At 35.6% G+C, this 17303-nt stretch overlaps 1 protein-coding gene across 4 annotated transcripts in view; it reads right to left on the reverse strand.

The window, feature by feature from the left end:
- Positions 1-17303, reverse strand: part of EPHA6 (EPH receptor A6) — a 960796-nt gene that overhangs the window by 241034 nt on the left and 702459 nt on the right. The gene's annotated exons all lie outside the window — the stretch shown is intronic.

Here is a 17303-nt window from a genome sequence, read left to right on the forward strand (position 1 = left end):
CATAAGACCTAAAACCATAAAAACCCTAGAAGAAAACCTAGGCAATACCATTCAGGATGTGGGCATGCGCAAAGACTTCATGACTAAAACACCAAAAGCAATGGCAACAAAAGCCAAAATAGACAAATGGGATCTAATTAAACTAAAGAGTGTCTGCACAGCAAAGAAACTATCATCAGAGTGAACAAGCAACCTACGGAATGGGAGAAAATTTTTGCAATCTATCCATCTGACAAAGAGCTAATATCCAGAATCTACAAAGAACTTAAACAAATTTATGAGAAAAAAACAACCCCATCAAAACGTGGGCAAAGGATATGAACAGACACTTCTCAAAAGAAGACATTTATGCGGCCAAACAAACACATGAATAAAAGCTCATCATCACTGGCCATCAGAGAAATGCAAATCAAAACCACAATAAGATACTATCTCACGCCAGTTAGAATGGTGATCATTAAAAAGTCAGGAAACAACAGATGCTGGAGAGGATCTGGAGAAATAGGAACACTTTTACACTGTTGGTGGTGTAAATTAGTTCAACCATCGTGGAAGACAGTGTGGTGATTCCTCAAGGATCTAGAACCAGAAATACCATTTGACCCAGCCATCCCATTACTGGGTATATACCCAAAGGATTATAAATCATTCTACTATAAAGACACATGCACACATATGTTTATTGCAGCACTGTTCACAATAGCAAAGACTTAGAACCAACCCAAATGCCCATCAATGATAGACTGGATAAAGAAAATGTGGCACATATATACCATGAAATACTATGTATCCATAAAAAAGGATGAGTTCATGTCCTTTGCAGGGACATGGATGAAGCTGGAAACCATCATTCTCAGCAAACTAACACAGGAACAGAAAACCAAACACCACATGTTCTCACTCATAAGTGGGAGTTGAACAATGAGATCACATGGACATAGGGAGGTGAACATCACACATCAGGGCCTGTCAGGGGGTGGGGGGCTAGGGGAGGGATAGCATTAGGAGAAATACCTAATGTAGATGATGGGTTGATGGGTGCAGCAAACCACCATGGCACATGTATACATATGTAGCAAACTTGCATGTTCTGCACATGTATCCCAGAACTTAAAGTATAATAATAATAAAACAAAACAAATGAGAAACCTGAATTTCAAAGAGATTATATAACTTATCTGAAATTACTGATTTAGAAAGTCTACGCCCTTGCCACTCTACTTGGTGGACACACCTATGAGGATGCTGCCATTCAGACTGAATTGAACTTCCTCTATAAAATTCTGGGGATGACAAAGGTAACCTCATGTAACCAGATCAAATAAAATAATGTATGCATTAAAAAAAGAAAATATTTTTAAAAAGCAGGTTTATAAATAATAAAAAAATTGGGATTGATTTCAAGTTTTTACAAACAGATTTGTTCAGATAAGTTATATTACATGTAATAACATGGAAAATGTATGTGTTATATTAGTAAGTGAATATAAAAGGGTGTTAAGTATATACATAAAAATACTATAGGGTATAATTTCAACTTTATGAAAAGAAAACATAAACTTTGTGCTTAGGAAATAGATTAGAAGGATATACACCAAAATGAGATTGTGAGAGAGGAGGAAGAAAAATATACCATTGGGCAGGCAGTTTAGGTGGGTCCTCAGTTGAGTCCTTTCAAACAAAAGAACAGACTGCAAGCACAGATGAGAGAACTTGCACAGTGTGGCTTGGCTAAAGAATGACTACACAGGTGACTTGCCCAGACATGCCTGCAATGGAAAACTCTGTCCCCTGACACATATGCAGTAAGGGAAACAAAGCTATATAAAGTAACTCAAGCTAAGGGCCCACATGCACACTAGGAGGATGGGGTGGAGCTAACAGAAATTCGCTCCTTATGCAAATGAGATGCCTAGGCCTCATCATTTTCTTATAAAAGCCTTTGCATTCAACTGTAAAAATGGCAACCACTTCCACTTCCGGGCCCCCTATCCACTGCAGAGCGCTTTCTTCTCTCACTTATTAAAACTTTTGCTCCAACCTTAGCCTTTGTGTCCACGCTCCTTAATTCTCTTGGTCCTGAGATGAAGAACTCCAGCGTGATACTTCACAATGAGAGACTGCTACGTTGTGGTACATTGGCAAGACTGTAACAATTGTATTAGTTATTTGGCCAGCAAGTGAGATCTTCTCTTCATTCTAGTTTTTGATATTGTGAATTTTCTTTGCTATGTTAGAAAAAGATTAATCTTCTACTGTTTTAATAGCTTATGACAAGTAAATAACACATTTTGGAAACAACTGTATAAAATATTTAAAATCCTGGAAATTGAAAGGATAACCCTAAATGCTCCACAGCATACAATTGTTTTAGAGATTTCATTTCCCAGCATTCTGGAGAGTTGAAGTTTTCCTTTACTTATCAAATTTAAGTCTTCCAATTGTTATAAAAAAGCAGTAATAACTAAAGAAGTAAAATTTTATAAAATTTAGAAATATATATGTAAACATAATGAAACTTCTGAATTTTTAAAATAAGTATTTCCTAAAAGGACATGTTTTAAAATTCATACTTAACATAAAATGAGAATTTGGACAGTCCTTAATGCCATCAGACTGTAAAACTCTAATATAAGGGAATGGTGACAAAATTAGTGACTTATCTCAATGTTTGAATGTGAAAGTGAAATATCTCCCAAATATGTCTCCAGTTTATTATGACACACTGAAATCTCATCATTAAAAGTTGATTTCCAGCAATAACAGCATTCTGACTGTTCAGTACCAGTTATTTTCCAAAATGACTTCAAGCTTTAGTGCATGCTTTGTGTTTTGGTGCAGGGTAGAAGGAAAGGACTGGTTCCTAACTGAGCACAAAAAGATAAGAGGCTTAGGTAATATTAGGTAAGTAGTTTATGCTTTAGGAGGGAGAATGGTAAGTCAAAAAAACTTTCTCAGATCACAGTTTTACCTAGGGAGCAAAATTTTAATATTATTTGAATTTGTGTAAAATTGGATTTATCTGTTTTTTGGAACCATGTGTTCCGTAAAACTTTCAAAAAAACTCAAAATCTGGATCTGAAATTTCCTTTGCAGGGAAAAACACTGACACAATTTATGTAATGAATATAGGACAATTAGTTTCCTATTTCTCCTGAGGTCAGTTTTTGTAATATATAATTTTCCAAAAACTTGTCTCTTTTATCTAATTTTTACATTTATTGTAACAGAGTTGTTTATAGTATTTTCCTATTGATTTTTAAATATTTTTATCAGCAGTTATGTCTTCTTTTCCTTTTTCATCTGTAATATTGTTTACTTATACCTTATATTTTTCTTGATCTATTTTGTCAGAGTTTGAAAATTTTGTTAGTGACAAGTAAACAAATTTTAGTTTTCTTGTTATTTTGTTTTCTATTTGTGAAGGCTAAAGAAAATCCATCCTGCATAATAATCTACTATGTTGACTTTTTTTTTTTTTTTCTTTTTGAGACAGAGTCTTGCTCTCTCACCAGCCTGGAGCGTAATGACATGATCTCGGCTCACTGCAACCTCCGCCTCGCTGGTTCAAGCGATTCCCCTGCCTCAGCCTCCCAAGTGGCTGGGACTACAGGTGTATGCCACCATGCCCAGCTAATTTTTTGTATTTTAGTAGAGATGGGGTTTCACCATGTTGGCCAGGATGGTCTTGATCTCCTGACCTTGTGATCCACCCACCTTGGCCTCCCAAAGTACTGGGATTACAGGCGTGAGCCACCATGCCCGGCCCATGTTGACTTTTGATTAATGTGTATTCTGGGAAGGCCACTAAAATTTCCAGTTTTATTGTTTCTTGTATAAGAGCAGGTACTTGCCTGGGCACGGTGGCTCACACCTGTAATCCCAGCACTTTAGGAGGCTGAGGTGGGTGGATCACCTGAGGTCAGGAGTTTGAGACCAGCCTGCCCAACATGGTGAAACCCTGTCTCTACTAAAAATACAAAAATGAGACCAGCCTGCCCAACATGGTGAAACCCTGTCTCTACTAAAAATACAAAAATTAGCCAGATGTGATGGTGTGCGCCTATAGTCCCAGCTACTTGGGAGGCTGGGGCAGGAGAATCACTTGAACCTAGGAGGCAGAGGTTGCAGTGAGCTGAGATTGCATCATTGCACTCCAGCGTGAGCGATAGAGCAAGACTGTGTCAAAAAAAAAAAAAAAAAGAGCAGGTAGTTACTGTAAATCTTGCTCTTAGGTCAAAACAGCCTCAATGTTATCATGCTCCAATTGTCCTACATATATCTCTTCTGAATCGCAAATACCCTTTCTCTGTGGTACGTGAGCCCTGGGTACAGGGGGTAATGTCGTGAGGATCCATCATCTTGTCTTGTCTCCATGGGAGACATAGATATGGCCTCTATTTGTAAGTCTCCATTAAATATTCCTTTCTGAGAAACTGGACTTGCCAGCCTCTTTCTTCAGCCTCTCATCTCTCTCAGAATTTGGGGGTGGGTTTGCATAAGCCTGTGCACCCTGAACCACCATTTACTGTTTTTGATCTTATCTTTACCATTTCTTTCCTTCTACTTTCTTTTATTCCCTTTCTCTTTTTCTAAATTGTTAAGTTGGATTCTTAGCTCTTTAATATTCAGCATTTCTTTGTTTCTAAAATAAGCATTTTAAGGCTAGATATATTTACTTCTAAAGTATCACATTGTTTGTGCCCTGTAAATTTTAAGATGTAGTTTTTTTCACTATTATTTAGGTCTAGACATTTTCTAAATTATATTAAAATAACCCATGAGTTATTTAAGTGAGTTATTTAATTACTTTGAAAACAATTCATGTGTTATTTTAAAATATTTTAAATTCTCTGTGTTTTAAAGTTACTGTTCTATTATTTATTTCTAACTTAATTTTGTTTAGAGATGTATTCTATAGAAATCTCAGCCTTTAAAATTTGTTATAAATTTCTTTATGACCTGGGACATGATCAATTATATTTTTTTGTCTGCTTAAAGGGAGTATTATCCTGCAAATTTGAGTTTATTATTCTCTCTATACATTCATAAGATAGAATTTTTAAATTGTATCATTCAGATCTTCCAGCTTTACTCAATCTCTATATATTCATCAGATAGAATTTTTTAAGTTGCATCATTCAGATCCTCCAGCTTTACTCAGTGTATTCCTTGGGTAATAGAAGTTATTAAAGAAAGCACATCAAAACTTCTGCCTTATTGGCAGATTTCTCAGTTTCTGGTTGTACTATGACCATCAATTTTTGTTTTACATTTTTTGAATATGTTCTTATATATCTCATTTTTGAGAGGTATAGGAAGCTAAAGTCCAGAACTGTTATCCCAAATAGTAAGTGTTGGTTTCAAAATTATGAAAATATTACAAAGAGTAGGTAACCCTTTGAGCTTGGGCATAGCCACTTTAAAACTAGAAAAAAAATTGCTGTTTGTTGATATACGTTTACTTATGGCTTCCTATTATATGAAAATAATAATAGCTAAGAATTAGCTACCATTTTAAAGGTTTTACAGAAATTAATTTAACTATACTCCTTACTGAACTGATTAATTATGAAACTAAAAAAGATACTAGGGGTTTCAAGCTTGTTTAAATGAGCCATTGATAATAATAGAATTAATTAATTCAGGTATATCCAGAAGATAGATGTCATTTTGGAACCTTAGCAGGAGACAAACACACTCTTCTTCATAATATCTACTACCATGATATAGTTTGGATCTGTCTCTCCATCCAGATCTCATGGTGAATTATAATCCCCAATGTTGTAGGCAGGGCCTGGTGGAAAATGATTGGGTTATGTGGGTGGATTTCTCATGAATGGTTTAGCACTATCCCCCTGGTGCTGTTCTCATAATAGTGAGATCTGGTTGTTTAAAAGTATGTAGCACCTGCCCCCCCCGAATCTCTATTTTGCTCCTCTCCTGCCATGTGACATGCCTGCTCCCCCTTCACCTTCCACCATGACTATATATTTCATGAGTCTTCCCCAGAAGCCGAGCAGGTGTCAGCATCATGCTTCCTGTACAACCTGTCGAATTGTAACCCAATTAAACCTCTTTTTTTAAAAAAAATAAAATTACCCAGTCTCAGGTATTTATAGGAATGTGAGAATGAACTTAACACATACCACTCTCATGTTAGAGTGGATTACTGCTCTCATCATTATGATAATTCCAGCCTTATGGATATGAAATGGCACACAGAATATAGAACTTAAAAAACGTCATGTTTGGCATTCTAGGTACATGCTTATGAAGTAGATCCTTAGAATTTTAATCAATTCAAAAAGCTATACTTTTGGGATGGAACTTACAACGCCAAATTCAATATATTTTCTGCATCCTCAAATTAGACATGGATAGCAGTAGCCACCCAAAATTAGATAGCACCATTTATCATGTCTGAAAGGGAATATAATGGAGTAACTCTGCTACTCGAGCTCTGCAAGAGTATCTGCTAAAACCACATAAGTAAAATCTAGTTGTGTTGATTAGATTAACAACTCAATAAATGACTGGCAATTGCAAAATGATTACAAGTTTCAAATATGTTCTAAGTTTAACCATATTGTATTCCGCAGTCAAGAGTTAAAGAAGAAAATATAGAATTAAAAAATCAATAGGCCAATAGGATATAAAAATAAAGAGAAATGCACTTGTAAAAACATGAATATATATCGTATAACTCTTTGAAATCAAGATTAGTAAACAGTAGAATTTTCAGAAACTTTTAAAAGCATTTTTTTGCATGCATACAGGACAGCAAACAGAACAGATAAGATTCTAAATATTTGTCGTTGGTGGTGTTTCTTTTCTTTTGTAAATAATGGAAGGATAGGCAATTGCTTTGGATTTCATTGCACAGAAAATCAGGAAGGAAGGAAAATCTGACAGTTTTTCATGTTCATGTTCATTTTAGTGTAATAAATGAAAGCTGAATGTCACTTGTCATGGATGCTATGCTTCTTTTTGATTGGAAAATAACAACAATAAAAAAATGCACAAATAAAAAGTAAAATATATTGCATTTAGTCTCCATATACAATATACATTTTATTTGAAATATTATAAAAATTATTTTATTTGAATAAGTTATGTAAAATACTCTATGATTATTATATTAGTATATCATATTAAAATATTATATAATAATTATTGTTTATTGTGGCACTATTCACAATAGCAAAGACTTGGAACCAACCCAAATGTCCATCAATGATAGACTGGATCAAGAAAATGTGGCACATATACACCATGGAATACTATGCAGCCATAAAAAATGATGAGTTCATGTCCTTTGTAGGGACATGGATGAAACTGGAAACCATCATTCTCAGTAAACTATCGCAAGGACAAAAAACCAAACACCGCATGTTCTCACTCATAGGTGGGAATTGAACAATGAGAACACATGGACACAGGAAGGGGAACATTGCACTGCGGGGACTGTTGTGGGCTGGGGGGAGGGGGGAGGGACAGCATTAGGAGATATACCTAATGCCAAATGACGAGTTAATGAGTGCAGCACACCAACATGGCACATGGATACATATGTAACAAACCTGCACATTGTGCACATGTACCCTAAAACTTGAAGTATAATAATAATAATAAAGAAAAAATAATAAAAATAAAAGTTATTTTATTTGAATAAGTTATATAAAATATTATGATTATTATATTAGTATATTATATTAAAATGTTATATAATAATTATTGTTATATGTTATATATTATAAAAATATAATATAAAATATTATACACATATTATAAAAAAGTCACATACTAGCTGGTATCTTTAGGTAAACTAGATCAGCCTATTTCTCTAGTCATAATTTCTTACTATGTTTAATTTGATTAAAAGCACAACATTTTCTTTAAGCAAAATATTTTGAATGCTATGAATTACTCATTGATTTTTAATGTTAAATCTTTAAAGTTTATCTAGGAAGATACATTGAAGACAATTATAGTATTCTTATTTCATGTTGTAAAAATGACATGGAAAAGGCTTACAATTCAAGAGAAGGGGAAAAGTCAGAAATAAATATATATTAGAAAAGTATACTTATATTTGAGGTTTCTCCAGTGCTTACCTCATTTTGTAGATTACTGAAAACATGGTAGGCCTGGCTTCTTGTTAAGATGTCAGAGCAAACATGTTTATTGTCTTTCCAACTCTGAGGACCCTCTAATAATAGGAAAGCAAAACACCTAGAGTAAATCCTCAAAAATAAAGAAGACAAGAGATGGGACTCCACTGGATGAGAACTCAGCAAATTTGTGAAGAAACTAAAGTGACTGGGAAGTGTTGTGGCTGTAGCAGGGCGTAAAAATGGAACAAAAGAAGTTGCTTTTGTTGACAGGAGAGAAATTAATGTGGAGGAAACATACCTGGACTCCAGGCTTAGAGGCACCCATTATAGCAAAGGGTGGGAGTAAAACATGGGCTCCATATAGACAAAGGGTATAGTTTGAAAGTTTTATAAGGAAGAGTCAACTGCTAATGCCCAGGAATATCAAAAGAGTCTTTTTAAGGAAAAAATGAATATTCCCAGGTAAAATAAAAGCTGCATATTGGCATTTGAGGATCTCTAATAAAACAGTCTCCTTATCACCCAAAAAGAGGCCCACAATAGACATGCCTGCATTCTTACACAGAGCCTCCACTCAGACAGAGCTTTCCCTGTAAATATGAATGCAAAGCCAAGGATCACCAGACGTGTGAGAAGAGTTCCCAGTACAAAAGTGAGTGGCATAAATAATCAGAAAGAATCAAGAAAACTAGAAGAAACAATAATGGTGTCTTAAAAGATATGTTTCATTGATCAGGAAGGATCTGGATGCTATGAGAAATCATGCAAAAATTGAAGAGATTTCTGAAAATTAACATGATAGCAGAAAAAATACTCAAAAGAAGTCTCGGAAGGTGCACAGACACAGTTGCAGAAGTCTGATAGAAAATAGAATGAATTTGCACCTACAAAGACAAACCACACATAAAATATATGAGTTTAGTTCTTAAGAAGGTGAAGGCTCAATCTAAGGGTTGGATAAGGCTGAAGGCTCAATCTGAGGGCTGACGAATAGAAATTTCAGAGAGAATAAAGAGAACACAGGTGAGGGAATTAGCAAAGAAAAAATACTAAAGACTTTCAAAGAACTAACATTTTCCCATCGAAAAAGCCTCTATGTGTGCAGCATATTCAGATGTAATTCCAAGGTAGAATCCTCCTGGCATGGAACTTGTCAGCAGCAATACTGTCACCTAGAACACGGTAGAGCAGTGCTTTTAAAATTCAGAGGGAGAAATACATTTAACTTGAAATTCCATGCCCATACTATTGATTATGTTTATTGAAAGGACATTTCAGATATAAAAGAGTCCAGAAAATGTAATTCTTCTGCAAACTTTCCACTCTCCATTAGGAAGCCAATGAAGGATTTGTTCCACCAAAATGGAGATGATAAATTAAGAGAGGGAAGGATCATGGGATGTAGACAATAATGTTTTCAACTTAGTTATGCAGCAAGGAGAAAGCAAATAAAACCCTTGCATCATTCCTAATGAAAGCAGGAGGAGAGGGCCTTTAGGAATGTGCAGGAGCTGGATACACCGGACAATCTAGACTACAGCAGGCTAGAGCAGCACCTGGCAAACTTCTGTCAATAGCCTAACAGTAGATACCTTAGTCTTGTGGGCAATTCTGTCTGTTACAAGTACCTATTCTGCAGTTGTAGCACAAGAATAGCCATAGACAATAAACACACAAAAGGGTGTGGCTGTGCTTCAATAAATATACAGGCAATTTGGCCTGTGGACCATACTTTGCCACATCCTGCTCTAGAGAAGCTCAGCCATGAATTTCTAGCATCATTACCAATAGGACATCAAAAGAGCAAAGTGGCTTTATTAAAAAGGTACATACATAATTCAGCAGTCAGGCTAAGAAAGGCTAAATTTTTCTTTCCATCTAAATGACATCTGATTACTAAGAGCTCCCATATTAGAAATCTTAACAGAATGGGTCAAAACATTTAAAAAATGCCAGTACACTCATGCACGTATAATAACATTTCAGTCAATGATGGATCACATATAGGACAGTAGTCCCATAAAATTATAATGGAATTGAAAAGTTCTTATCACCAGTGACATCATAGCCTTTATAACAACATCGTAGTGTAATGCATTACTCATGTACTTTTGGTAATGCTTGTGTCAACAAACCTTCTGCACTGTTGGTCATACAAAAACATAGCATATATAATTATGTATAGGACATAATACTTGATAATAAATGACTTACTGGTCTATATATTTATTATACTATATTTTTAATTATTTTAGAGTATACTCCTTCTACTTATATATAGTTAGAAAATTAAGTGTGAAAGATTCTCAGGCTGGTCCTTCAGGGGGTATTCCAGAAGAAGACATTGTTATCACAGGAGATGACAGCTCCATGCATGTTATTGTCCCCAAAGACCTTCCAGTGTGACAAAAGATGTGGAGGTGGAAGACAGCAATATTTGTGATCCTGATCTTGTGTAGACCTAAGATCATGTGTGTGTTTGTGTTTTAGTTTGTAACAAAAAAGTTTAAAAATTAAAAACAAAATTTACAGAGAAAAAGCTTATAGAATAAGAATATAAATAAAGATAATATTTGTGTACAGCTGTACAATGTGTTCGTGCTTCATTCTGAGTGTTATTATAAAAGAGTCAAGAAGTTAAAAAGTTAAAAAGTTTATAAAATAAAATTTATTAATTATTGAAGAAAAAATATTTGTATTTTATACATTTAGTGTAGTCTAAGTATACAGTGTTTATAAAGTTTACATACAGTAGTGTAGAGGAATGTACTAGGCCTTCACATTCACACATCACTCACTCACTGACTCATCCAGAGCAACTTCTAGTCCTTCAAGCTTCATTCACGGTAAGTGCCCTACACAGGTAAGGCACTTTTTTACCATATTTTTATACCACATTTTTACTGTACCTTTTTGATGTTATGTTTAGATACACAAATACTTGCCATTGTGTTACAATTGCCTAAGGTATTCAGTGCAGTATGCTTTACAGCTTTGTAGCCTAGAAGGAATAGGCTATACCATATAGCTTCAGGGAACAATAGGCGCTGCCATCTAGGTTTGTGTTAAGTGCACTCTATGATGTTTGTACCACAATGAAATAATCTAATAATGCATTTCTCAGAGCATACCCTTGTTCTTAAGTGGCACAAGACTGTATAATAATTTGAAAATATGCTGTTTGTATGTTTTGTATCTTGATTATAGGTAAGAAACTACCAAAGTATAAAACATAGTGCCTATATTTGTGGGAAGAAGATATACAGATTTTAATATTTAAGTTATAAAGGCAACAATTATATTGAGAGGAAAGGAGATGTGGGTGCTGTAAGGAAGCTATATCTTTACCCATGATAAAAGAAAGTCAATAGGTAATGTCTAATTCAGAATTAAAAAACAGAATCAGGTAAAAATCATTGCCACAGATGAACAAGAATCGAGGTTGGATGGGGAGTAAAGAGAAGGCATGGCATCCTTGTGCTTTTCATTATATGCCCTTCCAGTTTTTATATCTTTTCTAAAGATATATGTGTACATTATTTTGACTTAAAGCTTAAAAGTTTTAAAAATACAGAAATAAATTAAAAGTTTCTATAATTGTAATGGAAATCTGTCATCCTTCAAATCTTTTGATTATTGCTTTTGCAGAGTGCAGTTAGATCTTATAGAGTGGAGGTCCCCAACCTTTTTGGCATGAGCGACTGGTTTCATGGAAGATAATTTTTTCCACAGATGAAGGGTTGGGGGAGGATAGCTTCAGGATGAATCTGTTCTATCTCAGGTCATCAGGCATTAGATTCTCACAAGAAGCACACAACCTAGGTCCCTCACATGCACATTCAAAATAGGGTTTATCCTCCTAAGAAAATCCAATGTCACCACTGATCTGACAGGAGGTGGGCGGAGCCCACAGCCTGGGGGTTGGGGACCACTGTTATAGAGTAAAGGAAAAAGGAACCACTGATCTCCAGCACTATAAACATTTGTTCCGTCAACCAGCAAGTGACCCTTACCAGGCCAATACATCAAATATAAGACAACATTCACACTTTATTTCAAATTTACTGTTTTAAAAATAAAATTTAATCCCATCAAAAAGTGGGCAAAGGATATGAACAGACACTTCTCGAAAGAAGACATTTAGGCAGCTAAAAGACACATGTAAAAATGCTCATCAACACTGGCCATCAGAGAAATGCAAATCAAAACCACAATGAGATACCATCTCACACCAGTTAGAATGGCAATCATTAGAAAGTCAGGAATCAACAGGTGCTGGAGAGGATGTGGAGAAATAGGAACACTTTTACACTGTTGGTGGGACTGTAAACTAGTTCAACCACTGTGGAAGTCAGTGTGGTGATTCCTCAGGGATCTCGAACTAGAAATACCATTTGACCCAGCCATCCCATTACTGGGTATATACCCAAAGGACTATAAATCATGCTGCTATAAAGACACATGCACACGTATGTTTATTGTGGCACTATTCACAATAGCAAAGACTTGGAACCAACCCAGATGTCCAACAATGATAGACTGGATTAAGAAAATGTGGCACACATACACCATGGAATACTATGCAGCCATAAAAAAGGATGAGTTCATGTCCTTTGTAGGGACATGAATGAAGCTGGAAACCATCATTCTCAGCAAACTATTGCAAGGACAAAAAACTAAACACTGCATGTTCTCACTCACAGGTGGGAATTGAACGATGAGAACACATGGACACAAGAAGGGGAACATCACACACTGGGGCCTGTTGTGGGGTGGGGGGAAGGGGGGAGGGATAGCATTAGGGATATACCTAATGTTAAATGATGAGTTAATGGGTGTAGCACACCAACATGGCACATGTATACATATGTAACTAACCTGCATGTTGTGCACATGTACCCTAGAACTTAAAGTATAATAAAAAATAAATAAATAAATAAATAAATAAAATAAAATTTTGCTCTCTTCCCTACCCCTTTATTTTTTTCTCCTTAGTCAGGTAATGGCCCATTATTTCACTGGGCCCATGACCCAACAACGAGCTGAAAAAAGCCTCCTGGAGTTGACGTACAACTCTGGCAAGCAAGACATTCCTGCCCGCTTTGGGACAGACTCCACTTTTCTTCTGCTATTTTTTTGCCACTTTTCTTTTGCTATGCACATTTAGAAACTGGACAATTGTATCTCCTGGATTTGCTTCTCACTAGGCAGAGCTCTACATTACAACCGATCAGTTATAATCTAAGTTCACTCCTTGTCTTCATAGGAATTAGAGATAATGGGGTAAAGAAGGGTTATTTAATACATCAAGAGCATAGTGATTTTCGTCAAACAAGAACATAGACCAGACTTTCATTCTTGGCTTGAAAACACTTGATTCTTCCACATTATCTCAACATGTCAAATATCCCAATATTCCTGTGTTTTTTTTTCCTCATTCATTCTGGTAAAAAACCCGAGACTTGTTCTGTTGCCTTGTTCTCATGAATCCCTGAATTCTTATGGGTTTATCTGCTGTCAATCACTGCTTATCTAAATCCTTCCTCCACACTGACATTATAGTGATCATTTAAATTGCAATCTATGTAATTCTCCTAAAATTCAATTAGACTTGCCCGCATTTTGTTTTCTGAGAGGCTGATGCATTCTTTTCAGCATTCCATCACAGCAATTAACCCCACACATGCATAAGAAGAATTATGATCGTGTTCCCTTATCCTCAGCCCGACACTAGGTTTTTGAGAATAAAGTCATGTAATAGATAAATAAACACTTGTAAATTCTATATCCATTAATTAAAATTTATATAGTGCCTACCACATGCCAAGTCGTGTTTAAAGGGCTGAGGGTACAGCAGTGAATTAGAAAGAGAAAGGGGAAGACAGACAATAGGAATAACAAAACACATGTACATGTTAGTTGGTGGTAACTACTGTAGAATAAAGGCAGGGTGAGAGGGAAGGAGAGTATGGAAGGAGAATTGCTAGTTTATGAAGGACCTGAAAGGTCTCTGATGAATTTGCATTGTCATAGAAGTTGGAGGAAATGAGGGAGTGGTGATGGAGTCATGATGTTACTGGAGCTAAGAGCTTCCCAGTTAGACAGAATATCAGGTGCAAAGGTCTTGAGATAGGAGTGCATGTGGCAAGTTGAGGAAGAATGACACTATTGTTGCCAGAGCAATGAGTGAAGGAAAGTTTGGTGGAGAGGCAATTGAAGAGGCAGCTAAGTAGGTGGCCAGGCTTTTACTTTGACCAGAACAGATCATGATTGGCAGGTTTTGAGCAGAGAGGGACATAATCTGGTTTACATTTCCAAGGGATCTTCCCATTCTAGGGTTCCATGTTAGGAGAATATACCATGGAGTGGTGGAAGAAGGGAGGCTAGGAGAGGTGTTGGTGGGTTGGCCAGGGTGGCTGTTGCAAAGTGGTAAAATGAGGTTGGATCCTGGGATATATTTGAAGGCAGAGCTGACAGGGTATGATGACAAATTGACATGCCACACAGAACATGCAAATCATGCTACAAATGAGGGAAATTTGTAATCCTATCCTAAATAATGATTTCATGACAATAATCAATATTCATATTACTGTTGGTTCTGCTGAGACAGTTGGTTTTTTTTTGGTGCATCAATGCACTTAGGTAATGGTAATTCACTTTCAGCCTACAAATCACAGAGACTCAATCAGCAGCCAGAACACAGTCTATACATCATAGAGTTGGAAAGTGACTGCTGACAGAAAGACTGACAGACGGCCAGAATGAAAGAAAGGAACACAGCCAAATTCACCTAAGATAGGTGGAGATGGTTTCAGAAGTATCAATTGTACAAGTGCCAGAAGAAGATATTCTTATAGAAGTATGGCTTCTTAAATATAAAGGGTTATTTGTAATGAAGTTGTGGTTAATAAAAGCATGAGCTATAATATAAGATTACTCTGGCTTTACTATTACAAGCTGGTTCACTTTGACCAAATAATTTAATCTCTTTAAATCTTAGCTTTCGTATCTGTAAAATGGACATATGTGATCCTTGTGATTTATAGAGTTGTGATGATAAAAGAAATAATAATGCATGTAAAGCTCATCCCAAGCAGATGAACATTTAATAATTCTTGCCTACTATTAATGCTAAAGACAAACTTTTTTTTCCTGATAGGCTGAAGCAAGGAGGAAACCATGGACAAAGATTTTGGCAGGAAGAGAATATCAGAGGTTTCCATGTGAACAAGGAACTGCATTAGACCATATGGAAAGTCCATGTGCTTCACGCTTCAATCAGTCCTCACAAAACACACTTTCCCATGCTGTGAATTCATTTACTCCACCATGAAAGCAATAAGTGAGAAGCTATAAAATCATAATTGCCTGCCTCGCTGCTGTGTCCATCTTTCAGAAAGTCAACAGAGCTGTTATTTCGATTTAGTTCTGAATAAAGACTGATGAAATGCAAGGGGTGGGGAAACTTGGGAAAAAACTGATCATTTTCACTTTAAGAAATATATTTACAGTCCAGGGAAAAATCACTGGCCATAACTGTAGACATTAAACTTCAGAGTGGCAGTTAAAAAATGCACATGGATTGTGTACAATTTCTTGATCAGAGATTCTATAAAGAGTGAGAGATAGGCATCTACAAAATACCGAATTCCAATAATGCAAAAACAGTTGTCCCAATGAAGAAGAAAATTAGAGAGTATACTAAATGATTGCTGCACAGGGAGTGCTGAGCTCTTATGATAAGGGCACACAGCTAAATTGCCAGGCAGAACTGAGTAGGACAATAATTATACCAGCTGATGTAATTGAGATGGAAAAAGACATGGACAGGTTGAGAAATTTTACTTATAGAAATACAATGAAATTTAATAGGAATATATATGAAATGGGAATATGAAAAGCACATAATGTTTGTATAGATATGTAAAGTATATATATCATATATTCTATATCATATATTCTATATATACTAGAATTTGTATAGACATGTAAAGAAAATATCATATATTCTAGTATATATTTCTAGAATATATATTCTTTACCTATCTATACAAATTTATATAGGTTTTACATATCTAGATCATTTTTAACATATCTATAGCTATTCATATTTTGATATATGAATTATATGATATATATGGTTCATATTTATATATATGATTTACATAGATATATAGTGTAGACCTATAAAAACATAATATTGCACTCAAAAGTAATAAAGTCAATTGACAAGTATAGAAATAGGCCTGGTTTAATAGAAACTCCTCTGAGAAAGACCGCTGGGGATAAGCTGGTAGTAAGCTCTCCCTACGCCAACAGCGCATGGCAGCTGTTCAAAAAGCAAATGCAAACTCAGGATGCATTAATCAAGGCACAGCAGGAAACGTGCTATCCCTTTGTTCTCACATTGATTAGAAAACATTTGGAGTATTGGGTTCAATTCTGGAAAAGACTTAGAGAAAAACTGTAGATCTCCAGAGGAAGGTGGCCAGAATGATGACGTATCTAGACATCATGTCGGATGGAAATGGTTGAAAAGATTTAGACAATTTAGGCTGAACAAAGAAGATGTATGAAGTTTACATGTTGTTCTTTAAATATTCGAAGGGTAATGGTGTGGTGTGGAAGCAGGATTAGATTTACTTTGTATAAGTTCAATTTTGCAGAACGAGTACCAGTAGGCAGTGTTGTAAGATCATGTACCGAGTTATAAGGAAGCACATTTGTTTTTTTTTTTTTTTTTTTTTTACTCACAAATATCCTGGATTTATTGGAACTGTTCCCCAGGGAATGGGCTATCTTCGAGGTAGTGAACACTTTCATTGGTGGTGTTCTGATAAATGCTGGATGGTCAGATAGAATCTACTTTATCTCATTTGCTTCTCACAACAATCATGAAGGAGCAAAGGTATTTTACTTACATTTCACGGATAGGGAAATTATAGCTCACGAAGGTAAATTGGCTAGTTCTTGTTCTCAAAATTTAAACTGAATTTTCTCCCTCGGTTGGTGAGATGTTTGAAGAACAAATATAAAATGACTCCAAATTTTAGGGAGAAGATCAGGAAAAGATGAGACAGGTTAGAAAGTGTCACTTACTGCAAGGGAAGTTTATAAGATTCTAACCAGAGATGGATTAACTGGTTATAAAAGGTGGAAATAACTTTTGGGGAAGAAATCCTC

Source organism: Hylobates moloch, unplaced genomic scaffold (genome assembly GCF_009828535.3).
Source record: "Hylobates moloch isolate HMO894 unplaced genomic scaffold, HMol_V3 SCAFFOLD_4, whole genome shotgun sequence".
NCBI lineage: Eukaryota > Metazoa > Chordata > Mammalia > Primates > Hylobatidae > Hylobates > Hylobates moloch.